Source organism: Stegostoma tigrinum, unplaced genomic scaffold, assembly GCF_030684315.1.
Source record: "Stegostoma tigrinum isolate sSteTig4 unplaced genomic scaffold, sSteTig4.hap1 scaffold_116, whole genome shotgun sequence".
Taxonomy (NCBI): Eukaryota; Metazoa; Chordata; class Chondrichthyes; order Orectolobiformes; family Stegostomatidae; genus Stegostoma; species Stegostoma tigrinum.
In genome coordinates, this window is record NW_026728066.1 from 498,017 (window position 1) to 510,736 (window position 12,720).

General features: G+C 42.1%; 1 long non-coding RNA gene across 1 annotated transcript; it reads left to right on the forward strand.

Annotated features, from left to right (window-relative positions):
• The first annotated feature begins 217 nt into the window (after positions 1-217).
• Positions 218-12,303, forward strand: LOC132207638 (uncharacterized). Its single transcript, XR_009443655.1, has 3 exons — positions 218-302; positions 9,213-9,326; positions 11,650-12,303. It is a non-coding gene; the product is annotated as an uncharacterized LOC132207638 (long non-coding RNA).
• Positions 12,304-12,720: the final 417 nt, after the last annotated feature.

A 12,720-nucleotide genomic window follows, 5' to 3' on the forward strand; every position in this document is an offset into this window, starting at 1 on the left:
GGAAGAATAACCCCGCCCACCCGCCGCGCGAATGACGTCAACAAAAACAAAGCCCCGCGGGTCCGGCAGCTTCTGTGACGGAGTCAACACAGTTGACGTTTCGGATCCGGTGATCCTTACTGAGAATTGGGCCCTGCCCTTGTCCTCTGATTGGTTGGAGGAGAATCATTTCCGGTGCCTTTTCTGTCCTGCCTCTTGCTTGCTATTGGTCGTTCGATGTCACACCGGTGTATTCAGCTATGGAGCATGCGTACTGGGAGCAATATCCAGAATGAAATGGTCCTCCATGAGAGCCACAAGCGGTGAGTACAGGTTAAAGGGGATGGTAGCTTCCGTGCTGTATTCCAGCAAGAGGGCTGCATGATAGCTCAGTTTAGGTCTCAAGTCTCAAACAGGGGTCTTCTGGTGCTGCGTGTAGGTTGCAGAGAGCCTCCGGCTTCTGATACAGGCCTAGACTATCCTGTGAGAGGGAAAGTCCTGTCAGCTTTTACCCTGTCAAGCCACTTCAGAATGTGATTACAGCAATGAGAGGTGTTCTCAGTAAAGCAGAACTCCAATGTGTACTCACTGGTTAGAGGTCTTTCCACTGTGTCCAGTGTTCGCACCCTCGCTGAGTTTTTAAATAATTTTTGGCTTGAATCTGAGAGTTGAACAGTGACGTCTGGACTGTGAGCAGCAGTTGTGCTTAAAAAAAAAATACAAAATCAATTATTGGTTTCTGAGGCCAGGCCTGGAAGTCAATTGCAGGTTCTTTCTTATTTGAAAACTGTGTAGACTCTTTTGGCCATTAATAAGGTCAGCATCTGAGAACTGGTGCCAGCAAGTTTGGGAGAGAATGTGGTCAAACAGAAGGACTTTAAAACTGGGCCAAATGCACATCTCTGATGCTGAGCTGGCTGCTGGTGTGACAGAGGCTCAGAGAAAGACCACAGAGTGGAGGGAGAGAGCTGAACAGGTTGGAGCCGTGTGGTTTGGATATTGGGGTTATTCTTCGCCCATCACCCCCCCCGCCCAAAATCCAGCCAGTTGTTTCTCTCATTGTCCCTCTTCCCCAACACTACCCACTTCTGTACCTCCAGCCCCTATCCCACCCCTTGCTTCCCCCAGTATCAGCAAACTTCCAAAGTTATTTCTGTCATACTATGTTACTTTTCTCAGGGCATTCAACAACTTGAAAACTGGATTGAAAACGAGAGACAGAGCAGCCACTGTAGAAGCAACCAAAATCACTCTGCACTTTCTTGAACTGCTGCAATCTGCATCGTAAAGTAGCTCCCATGTTGCAATTTGGTAATGCGTTATAGGATTTTCATCCAGTGGTGATAAGGTCGTGCTGTTTTTTTGTCAATATTCGTCATTTTGTTCTCATGTTCCACCTTCAACAGAATAGAAACATAGAAAATGGGAACAGGCGCAGGCCATTGTAGCTTTCGATCCTTCTGCGCTAGTCACTTTGATCATGGCTGATCATTCTATTCAGCCTCTTCCCACTTTAGAGCCAGACCCTTTGATCCCTGAAGCCCTGACAACTATACATATTATCGTCTTCTTGGAAACATCCAGTGTTCGGCCTTAACTGCTTTCCGTGGCAGCAAATTTCACAGGGTCACCAGTCTCTGTATTTTTTTTTACTTTCCTCATTTCAACCCTTAACAGCCTAGCCCATGGCCCTAAGCTCCGACTCCCTGGACATTGACAACATCCTTCCTGTATTTACCTAGATTTTTTTTGGTTTCTGTGAAATCTTTCCTCGTTCTTCTAAACTCCTGTGAATTTCATCCTAATCAATCCATCCTATCCTTATATCTAAGTCTTGCCATCCCAAGAATCAGTCTAATCAACTGTTGTGAACAGCCTCCACAACCAGAAGTTCCTTCCTCAAATAAAAATTCCAAATTTACACATACCATCCAAGGTGTGGTCTGTACAGATCCTGTACAATTTCAGTAAGACATCCCTGTTCCTGTACTCAAATGCTCTAACTCTGCAGGTCAAAATACCATTTGCCTTCTTCACCCCCTGCTACACCTGCATGCTCACTGTCAGTGACTTGTGTTTTCCTAGTTTTGTAATCCAACTGGATAATCTCGAACTGAGACACATTTCTCATTTAAATAACTAATTGATTGTATGAATATCTGGGATCCACCATGGACCACAGTACCACATTGGCCACTGGTTGGCATACAAGAAATGACCTGTTTATTCTGACTGTTTCTGTGTGCCAAACGGTTCTGTATCCCTGTGAATACCCAATCTCTCATGCTTTAAATTTACGTGCTAATCTCTTCTGTGGGGCCTTTGAATGCCTTCTCAAAGCTGACATAAGCCACATCCACTGCCTTTTCAACTCTAAATGTTGCATTCTTGAAACATTCTGGCAGTTTTGTCCAACATGATTTCCCTTTCGTAAATCCATACCGACTCGAATTCTGTCACTGTTTTCCAGTGTTAGGCTAAGGTTCATATTTTTCAGGCTTCTCCCACATCCGTTCTAAAACAAAGGGATAATATCAGCCATTCTCCAGTCATCTCACACCCACCCATATTTATAGATGATGCGAATATTTCTGCAATTTCCTCCCTTACTTCCCACAATGTCCTGGAATACACTAGATCAGGTACTGGAGATTTATCAACGTTTATATTTTCTGAAACATTTAGCACTTCGTCTCCTGTAATGTGAACTATTTTCAAAATATCAAAAATTTATTTCTGAGTTCTGCAGCCTCCTTCGTTACAACTCGTTCATGCTGACCAGGCTTCCCAAACTAAACGAGTCCCACTTGCTTGAGTTGGGTCCATATCCCTCTAAACCTTTCCTATTCATGTACCTGTACAAATGTCTTTTAAATGTTGGAAGTGTACCTGCATCTGCCACTTCCTTTGGCAGTTCATTCCACATAGAAACGATCCTCTGTTTGAAACAGCTCCCCCTTCCTGCCCTTTCAATCTTTCTCCTCTCCCATTAAAAAATGCCCTCCAGTTTTGGACTCCCCTCGACAAGGGAGAAGACCCTTGCTGTTCACATTATACCCCTCACGATTTTATAAATCTCTCGAAATTCACTGCTCAACCTCCTATTTTCCAGTGAAGCCCCAGTCTCTCCACATAACTCATACCCTCCAGTACTGGTAACCTATAGACTGTAAGTGTACCATGAAGCCACCCAGAGTAGAAAGCTAATCCAGCCATGAGAAGCATTCCCTAACCTCCATCTCTTTGGCCCTTCGTCAAATAGTCTGGCAATAAGAACCGTCCAGATTCAGACATGAACAAGGAACGTTTCAGCTTGCTTTCTCCAGCCCCCTAGTCTTGAAATTCCCCTCCCAAATGAAAAGGGATCTTCCATTCACCTTATCTGTACTCTTCATGATTTTATAAACATATAAATCACCCCTCCATTCTTAGACTGCAATGGAAAAATGCCTCAACCGATCAAGCCTTTCGTTATGATTCTCAACCTCCACTCCTGGCAACTTTGTGCTAAATCTTTGCTGAATCCTCCCCAGGTTGATGATATCCTTCAAAGAACAGGAGATCTGAAGTGGACACATTACTCCAGAAGAGGTCTCACTGATGTTCTGCACAATTTCAACATAACATCCTAACTCCTATACTCAAAAGGTCTGAGCAGTGAAGGCAAGCAGTCTAAACACCAACTTAACCACCCTTTCTACATGTGACGCCAACCTCAAAGAATTAAGGGCCTGAACCCTGAGGTCTCTCTGTTCGACAACACTAACCCCAAGGCCCTACATTTAATTGTACAAGTACTGATCTTGTTTGTTTTACCAAAATGAAATACCTCGCTTTTATCCAAATTAAACACCACTTGCCATTCCTCAGCCTCTTAACCCTATAAATAAAGATCTCTTTGTAATCTTGGACAGCCTACTTCGCTGTCCACTATCCTACCTATTTTGGTGTCATCTGCAAACCTACTGCCCATGTCTCCACTATTCTCATCTAAATCGCTTTTTTTATATATAGCTAAACAAAATTGGAGCGAGCACTGACCCCTGTGGAACACTTCTGGGAGCAGGCATCCGGTCTGATAAACAACCCTCCACCACCAGTCCCTGTGTCCTGTCACTAAACCATATTTGTATCCAGTTGACAAGCTCCCCCTGAATCCCATATGATCGAATTTTACTACTTAGTCCACCTTGTGGAACCTTGTCAAAGGCTTTAGTCTTGTCGAAATAAACTACATCCAACACTCCACCCTCAATAATCTTCTTTGCTACTTCTCCAAAAAACTCAATCAACTAATCATTCCTTGACTCTCCAAACACATAACTCCTGCATTTCACAATTACCTTCAACTACGTACCCAAGACCAAAGTCAGACTCAGGTCTACATCTCCCAGGCTTCTCCTTATGTCCCTTAAACAAAGGCACAGTTTTAGCCACTCTCCAGTCATCTGGCACCTCGCGCGTAATTATAGATGATACAAATATTTCTGCAAAGGGGCCCCGTGTTTTCTCTTTAACTTCCCACAACATGATTTGATGCACCAGAGCAGGACCTGGAGGTTCAAAGTCAGTGTAATACAGCATGGAAACAGGCCCTTCGGCCCAAACTGGTCTGTGCTGACTATGGTGCCCACTCAGCAATTTCTAACTGCCTGTATTTGGTCCATATCCCCCTCCAAACACGTTCCATCTGTGTACCTACCCAGATGTGTTTTAAACGTTGCTATTGTACCTGTCTCAATCACTTTATCTGGCAGCCCATTCCAAATATGCACCACCGTCTGTGTGAAGAAGTTGCCCCTCACATCCTCCTTAAATCTGCGCCCTCTCACCTTAAATCTATACACTCTAGTTTTCCATTCCCCATCCCAGGGAAAAAGACTGCATGCATTCATCCTATCTATGCCTGTCATGATTTTATTCACCTCAGTAAGGTCAGCCCTCATTCTCCTCCATTCCAAGGAATAAAGTCCAATCCTGGCCAACCTCTCCTTACAACTTGCGTACAATTCCTAGCAAAATCCTAGTAACTCTTCTTTGCACACTTTCCAGTTTAACTATGCCTTTCCTGTAACAGGGTGACCAAAACTGGACACCACACTGCAAGTGTGACCTCACCAATGATCTGTCCATCTTTAACATAACATCCCAACTCTTAAATGCAATGCATCGACTGAAGAAGACCAGCATGCCAAAAGCTTTCTTCACCACCCTGTCTACCTGTGCTGCTTTCAACCAACTATGCACTTGTGCTTCTTGGTTTCCCTGCTCCACAATGTTCCTCAGAACCTTACCATTCACTGTATAACTCCTACCTTGGTTTAACTTTCCAAATGCCAACACCTCACGCTTAGCTGTATTGAATTTCATTTGGCAATCCTCAGCCCACTGCCCCATCTGATCACAATCCCCTGTAATTTTTGATACCTCAACGATACCTCTTAAGTTTGCAGATGATACAAAATTACTAATCATGCCATTGACATTCACATCCAGATCATTTATGTAAGGGACAAATAACAAAGATCCCAGTATCGACCCCCGTGGCACACCATTAGCCACAGCCGCCCAGTCCGAGAACCAAAGTTCAGCCATCACGCTATGCTATCTACCATCGACCCAATTTCGAATCCCATGAGCTAGCTCTCCCTGGATCCCACACAACCGAACCTTCATGACTAGGCTGCCATATGGGACCTTGTTAAAGGCCTTACTAAAGTCCATATAGACAGCATTCGCTGCCCTAACCTCATCAATCCTCTTGCTCACCTCCTCAAAAAACTTGAATAGATTGTCAGACATGATTCCTGTGCACAAATCCAAGCTGACTATCCCTAACCAGATTTTGAATATCCCAGCTTTGGTTGATCCACTCCCTGAATATCATCTTCAATTCCTTGTCTACCACTGGTTCACTGGCCTGTAGTTCCCTGGCTGGTCTTTGTTACCTTTCTTAACCAATGGGACAACATTAGCCACCCTCCAGTCTTCTGGAATTTCAGTCGTGAGAAAAGATGAAGGAAAAATCTCTGCAAGGGTCTCTGCAATTTCTTTCCCAGCCTCCCACAGTGTCCAAAGATGGACTTTATCAGATCCAGTGGAATTATCAACCTTAATGTGCTTTAAGGCTGCAAACGCCACCTCAATGGTCCAAAACATCCCTACTTGCTTCCCTTGTTTCCTTAGCATCCATGATTCTCTGATTAGTAAACACTGAGGAGAAATATTCATTAAAAATCTTCCCCCATCTCCGTGAACTGTTTTCAGTCCAAAATATTTCTACCACTGACTTGTCCCCCCTCCATTTCTTTCTCAACAGTAAAACCTGATGCAATATATTCCTTTCAAATCTCTCTCCTCTCCTGATGCTGAACACAGAGTTGACCTCTTTCATCTTCATGGAGCCCTGCTTGCTCTCTCGGTGCTCTCTTGCTTTTAATGCACTTGTACAAACTCTTTGAATTATTCTTAAGCTTATCAACGATGGCAGTTTCATGTTGCCTTTTTGCCATCCTGATCTCCTGTTTAAGAATGCCGCTAACACTGTTTATACTTTCAAGAGATTCATTTGAGCCAAGTTTTTTTTTATATCTACTAATTTATATTTTTTTTATTCTTGACTAAAACCTGAGTATCTTTTCTCACCCATTGTTCTCAAATCCTACCAACCTTACCTTTCACTCTGACAGAGACATAATGAATCTGAATTGTCACATTTTTGAAAGCCCCCCCCCCCCCACTTATCAGACACCCTTATGCCTGCCGTCTACTCATGTCAACTTTTGAAAGTTATAAAAACAGAAGCTGCTGGAAAAGCTTAGCAGGTCTGGCAGCATCTGTGAAGGACAAATCAGAGTTAATGTTGCGGGTCTGTTAATCCTTCCTCAGAAGTGTTGAAAGTTCTTTTCTTACAGCATTAAAATTTGCCTTACTCCAATTAAAGCTTTTACTTTTTCTGGAAGGCATATTTTGTTCCATAATTGTTTTAAAACTGATAGTAATTCTGTCATAAGACTCAGACTTTCCCTGTACTGTCTCTTCAGTCACTTGCTACGCCTTACTTTTTCCATAGGAACATCGATTTATTGATAAAGAAAAGTTTCTTGAACACATTTCACAAAATACTCACCATCTAAACCTTTAACACAATGGCAGTCCCAGTAAATGTTTGGAAACTGAAAATCACCAACTATTATAACCTTGCTATTCTTACACATATCTGAGATCTCTCTGCATATTTATTCCTCAGTTTCCCTCTGACAATGAGGAAGCCTGTGGTACAATCCCATCAGGTGATTGTTCCTTCCTTATTTCTTATTTCTAATTTCAACATATGTTTTCATGGGATGATTTTTCAGAAACATCTCTTCTAGTGATAGCAGCAATGTTTTCCTTATTTAAAAAAATTCCTGCTATTGGCCCATATTCGCTCCAAACCATTCAAATTCATGTCCTTATCTAAATGTTTTTCAAACATCGTAACTACCCACATCCATCACTTCCTCTGGCAATTCATTCCACATACTGAACACTCTATATAAAACAAAAAGATGCCCGTCATGCCTTTTTAAAAAATCTTTCTCCTCTCATTTCAAAAAATATGCCCCTGGTTTTGAAATCCCCCACCTGAGGGAAAAGACTTTTGCTATTCCTTATCTGTGTCTCTCATTATTTTATTAAACCTACATAAGATCATCCCTCAACCTCTTGCCTTCCCATGAAAGAAGTTCCCGCCAATCCAGTGTATTTTTATAACTTAACCCCTCCATTCCTGGCAATATCCTGGTAAGTTTTTTTTTTCCAAACCCACTCCAGTTTAACAATATTCTTCCCACAACAGAACGACCAGAGCAGCACACTGTCCTCCAGAAGAGGACTCGCCAACATCACTTCCCAACTCCTGTCCTCAAAAGGCCTGAGCAATGAAGACAAGTGTGTTAAATGCCTTCCTAACCACCCTGTCTACCTATGATGCAAATTTCAAAGAATGATGTACCTGAAACCCTAGGTTTTTTTCTGCTCTACGACACTACCCAGAGTCCAACCATTAATTGTGTAAGTCCTGCCTTTGTGAAGTATTGCGTTGTGGTAAAACAAACATTTATCAAAATAAAATTCAATCTCCCATTCCTCAGCCCATTGCCCCAATTGATTAAGACCTGTCTGAAACCCAGAAAGCTACGAAGCCATCTCCCTTGTTATGACAACAAATAATAATCAATGAAAAGATGTTCTGCTTCATTTGTACAAGGAAGGGGTCAGACCAAATCTTGAATACTGTATGCAGGTTTTGGCCTTCCGTTCTTTTTTTCAAAGTGGCTCAGAGGAGGTTTAGGAGATTGAAACCTGGAATCAGTGGGTTGTCTGAGGAAGATGGATTGGGCAGGAAAGAGGGAAAAGGATTTGTCAGGAGCTGCTGATTAAAACAGGAAACTGATGTGAGCCAGGATATAGGGTGTAGTGAAGTGGAGTCTGTTTGGGTTGAGCTGAGAAACACCAATGGACAGAAAATGACCTTAGTGTTGCATATGGACCCCAAGCTGCAGTAATTTTAGGCAAGGCATCAGGGTGGAATTGAGAGATATGAGGCATAAGGTGACTGCAACCTACTTATAAATTGCCCAAATCACAACTGTAACAATGCAGTGCAGGAAAATTCCTTAGCGTCTGTATGGTACAATTTTATGAATCAACATGTTGAAGAAGCAGATGGATATTGTATAATGAGGATGGAATAATTGACAATCTCGTTGAGTATGGGCCCTTAAGGATGAGAGCCCACAATAGTATAGAATTCTTCACAACGCTAGAGTGATATTGTTGTTTCTGAGTCTTGGGCCCTGTAATTAAATGAAAGAAGTTAAAATGATATGAGACATGAGCTATTTGTGATAAATGGTGAATCGTGTTTAAATGGATGATGGGAAATGGATAATGGCAAATGTTGAAAGAGGACGTGGGCAAGCTGTGGAAGTTACTCATCGCAGCCTGGCATAAGAACAAAATGGGAAACATGATCAAACCACAGCACAGAAAGGGAAATGAACCAGTATTAAATTTAAGGAAGCAGCATACACAATTAGGCGAATAAAACAACTGACAACAGGATTGGGAGCAGTTTAGGTTTCTGCAAAGGGAAACAAAGGGATTTAATAAGAGTGAGAAAACAGAACATGAGTGCATGCTGCAGGGACCATACACCCAATAGAATTTTGTTTTATATTCATTCACAGGATGCGGACTTTGCTGGCTTGTCCAGAATTTATTGCCCATCTGTGATTGCCCAGAGGACTATCAGGTGTCAACTGCATTGCTGTACGGCTGGAGTCACACACAGACCAAACCAGGTAAGGATAACAGTTCCTTTCCCTGAAGGGTATTTGTGAGCCAGACTTTTTTTTTCCTGATGATCAACAACGGTTTCATGATCATCATTAAACTCTTAGTTGAAGATTGGTGGTGAAAGACTGGTCACGAAGAATATGGGCTCTCCTTACAAGCAGAAACAGTGAATTTATAATGGGGTACAAAGACATGGCAGACCAATTAGATATGTCTGAGGTTTTCAATAAGGAGGATACAAATAATGTCCCAAAATTAAGGGGATCTCAGGGTCTAATGGGAAGGTGGAATCAGTATTAGTAGGAAAATTATATTTTGAAATCTCATGTGATAACAGGCAGATAAATCCCCAGAGACTGATAGCCTTCATCTCAAAGTACCTTAGGAAGTGGCAGTAGAAACAGCAGATGCACGAGCGGTTATCCTCCAAATTCTATAGAATGTCAGTTTTTATGGATTGGAGGATAGCTAATGTAACCCCAATATGTAAGAAGGGAGTCAGAAAGAAAACAGGGAATTTGCATAAAATTGTTGGTTGGCAAAATATGTTAGGGTCAGCTATAAAAGATGGAATAACAGAGTACTTGCAAGATAGTGTCAAGATCAGATAGAGCCAGCAGAGCCTTTTTCCGTGCTGTAGACTCTGTGTTGGGTGTGAATTCCCTCCATGCCACTCACTATCCTGACTTGGAAATGTATTGCTGGGTCAAAATCCTGAATTCTCTCCCTAACAGCATTATGTGTCCACCTACCATTCATGGACTATAGTGGTTCATGAAGGCAGATCGCTGCCACCTTCTCCATGACAACTAAACTCAGCCAGCAATGCCCACAGGATGTTTTTTTTAAAAAAAAACTATTGAGGCAAAGTGCTAATGTGGAATCGAAGCATAAATAGATCAGCTTTGACCTTTTTGAGGCTCGAGGGGCAGAATGGACAACTCTTGATTCCTAATTTGTGTGTTCTCTCCTCCGATTTAAAATGCATCATCCCACTAGGAATGATGTATTCCCTGAAAGTTAGAAGGATGACAGCTCATGTGATTGAAAAAAAAATAATGTTAATTGAAGCTGTTTGGGGTGTAGAGAGGAACTAATCCACTGGGTGAGTGAAGTGGGAGCTCAAACCCTGAACCCCCCTCACCCACAGGAATCAGACAAGACTCAAGTTTCTTTGTCCTGCGGTTTATTCAAACAAAGGCACGAGGAACAAGTGTCGGCCACTCGGCCCCTCAAACCTGCTCTGCGACTCAATAAAATCACTGCTGATCTAATTTCAACCTCAGCGCTATGTGCCTGCATATCTCAGAATATTTTTCATCGTCTTGGTCAGCAAGAATCTGCCTTTTTTTAAATAGAAAGATTCTGCATCCACTGCCTTTTGATGAAGGGAATCACAAAGGTCTCAGCCCTCAGAGAAAAGAAATGTTCCTCACTATTTCAAATGGACTCACACTTACCTTTAAACAATGACCCTCAGTTCGAGATCCTCCCAGAAGAGGGACCACGTTTTCACCATGCATCTGGTCATGTCCCCTCAGGATCTTTCATGTTTCAATTTAGTCTCCTCTTTCTTTTCAAAACTCCAGAGGATACAGGCCGAAAATGTCTAGATTTTCCTCTAGATTTTCCTTTTATGGCAATCCACTTATTCCAGGTTTTTGTCCACTGAATCTGCCCTGAAATGTTTCATAACAACCTTCTTTAAGTAGGGTGACCAGAACTGAACACGATATTCCAAATACAAATCTCACCAGTGCAAATGGGGGAATTAATTATCTGAAGGTGGCCCGTGAATTCCCACCTGCTTGCAGGAATGCATTTTCAGCAAGCTTAGGTTATTTACACGTATCCAGTTACAGACTGACACAGGTTATGGTCAGATCATTGTACAGTTTGTATTGTTACACCGACAGCATTGTTGTGGTCTCACTCAAACTCCCACTCCCGTGGCTCTGCACAAATAATGACTGGCTCTTAAGCCAGTTCCCACAGCCTGATTTGTCCTGTATTTTTCATCTTCTGTCCTTTCAAAAATATCAAGTGATCCAAGTGGAATAGCTCAGCAGGTCTGACAGCATCTGTGAAGAAAAAAATAGCGTTAATGTTTCGGGTCCAGTGACCCTTCCTTTGAACTTGAGAAAGGGTCACCAGACCCGAAACATTCACTCTGTTTTTTTCATTCACAGATGTTGCCAGACCTTCTGAGCTTTACCAGCAAACTTATTTTTCGTTCCTGATTTACAGCTTCTGCAGTTTTTTAATGATCCAGGTGACAATCCAGCAGCTGTCATTCTACTTGTAACTGTTTTAAATTTATTTTTCCAGGGATTTGGAAAGGGCGCATTTACTGACAGGCAGCTCAACTCAAACACTGGATCAAGAACTGCCAGGAACACTTAATTCTCAAGAGCTTTGAACATGGAAGGAGCAAGTGTCATTCACAGTAAAGAGAAACCATACATGTGGTCTATGTGGACAAGCCTTCAGTCAATTGTCTGGCCTGTCAGTATGTAAATGCAGTCAAAACAGGGTGACAACCATAACATCAAACAGCTCTTGCTTTATAATGTCATAGTCATGGATCTCATTTTGAGTTAAGCAAGGGCCACTCATCTCCTGTCCTCCCGACATTCTTAGTGCAAACATGGACCAAACAGCTGAATTCCAAATGTGAGAGGGACTATCCCCTATCTTAAGGCTCCATTTGACAGAGCATTGTATTAAGGAGTCATGACAATGCTAAGTTCAATAGGAACCAGAAAATATTATTCTTCCTTTGATAGCTGGTTTTTGAAAAGCTTGCATCTTCAGATTTCAGTAAATCGAAACAAGGTGAATTTAATCAGACTTGTGCCACATACATGCGGAAGAGTTCTCTAAGTCTAGCTCGGAGACTCGACACCTTTTACAGCTCAAAACAGCATATGAAGGCATTTTCACGTCAGAGTGGTTGCATGTAACATTGATATAAAATAAATTGTCAGTTACTTACTACAAAAACAGGTTGCTGTTCAGTTTCTGACAAAGTTCTGAGTTCTCTAATTTCAACAGAACTTCCACTTCCACATTATCTTCAGTGCTTCTCTATCCCAGCGTCAGCTCACAGCTGGGTGAGTAATACTTACGTGACTATCTTAAGCCATACAGATAGTTTCTGAGCCCTAAGTAACTGTTGATGGTTCACTGTTATGGACCTGCAGTTAAACTGTCGGAGCAACAATAACTCTGACCTTCTCAGGTTGTATTTGACAGTTACCTTGTGCTGCACTGCTGGGACACGTTTATTTTCTACTTGTTCTGTGTTTTAAAGTTCTGCTCCTTTTCCTTCTCTGTTTCCAATGTACATTCTCTTACCCTCCTCACTCTACTTCACCCTGGTTTGATAATACTGAATAC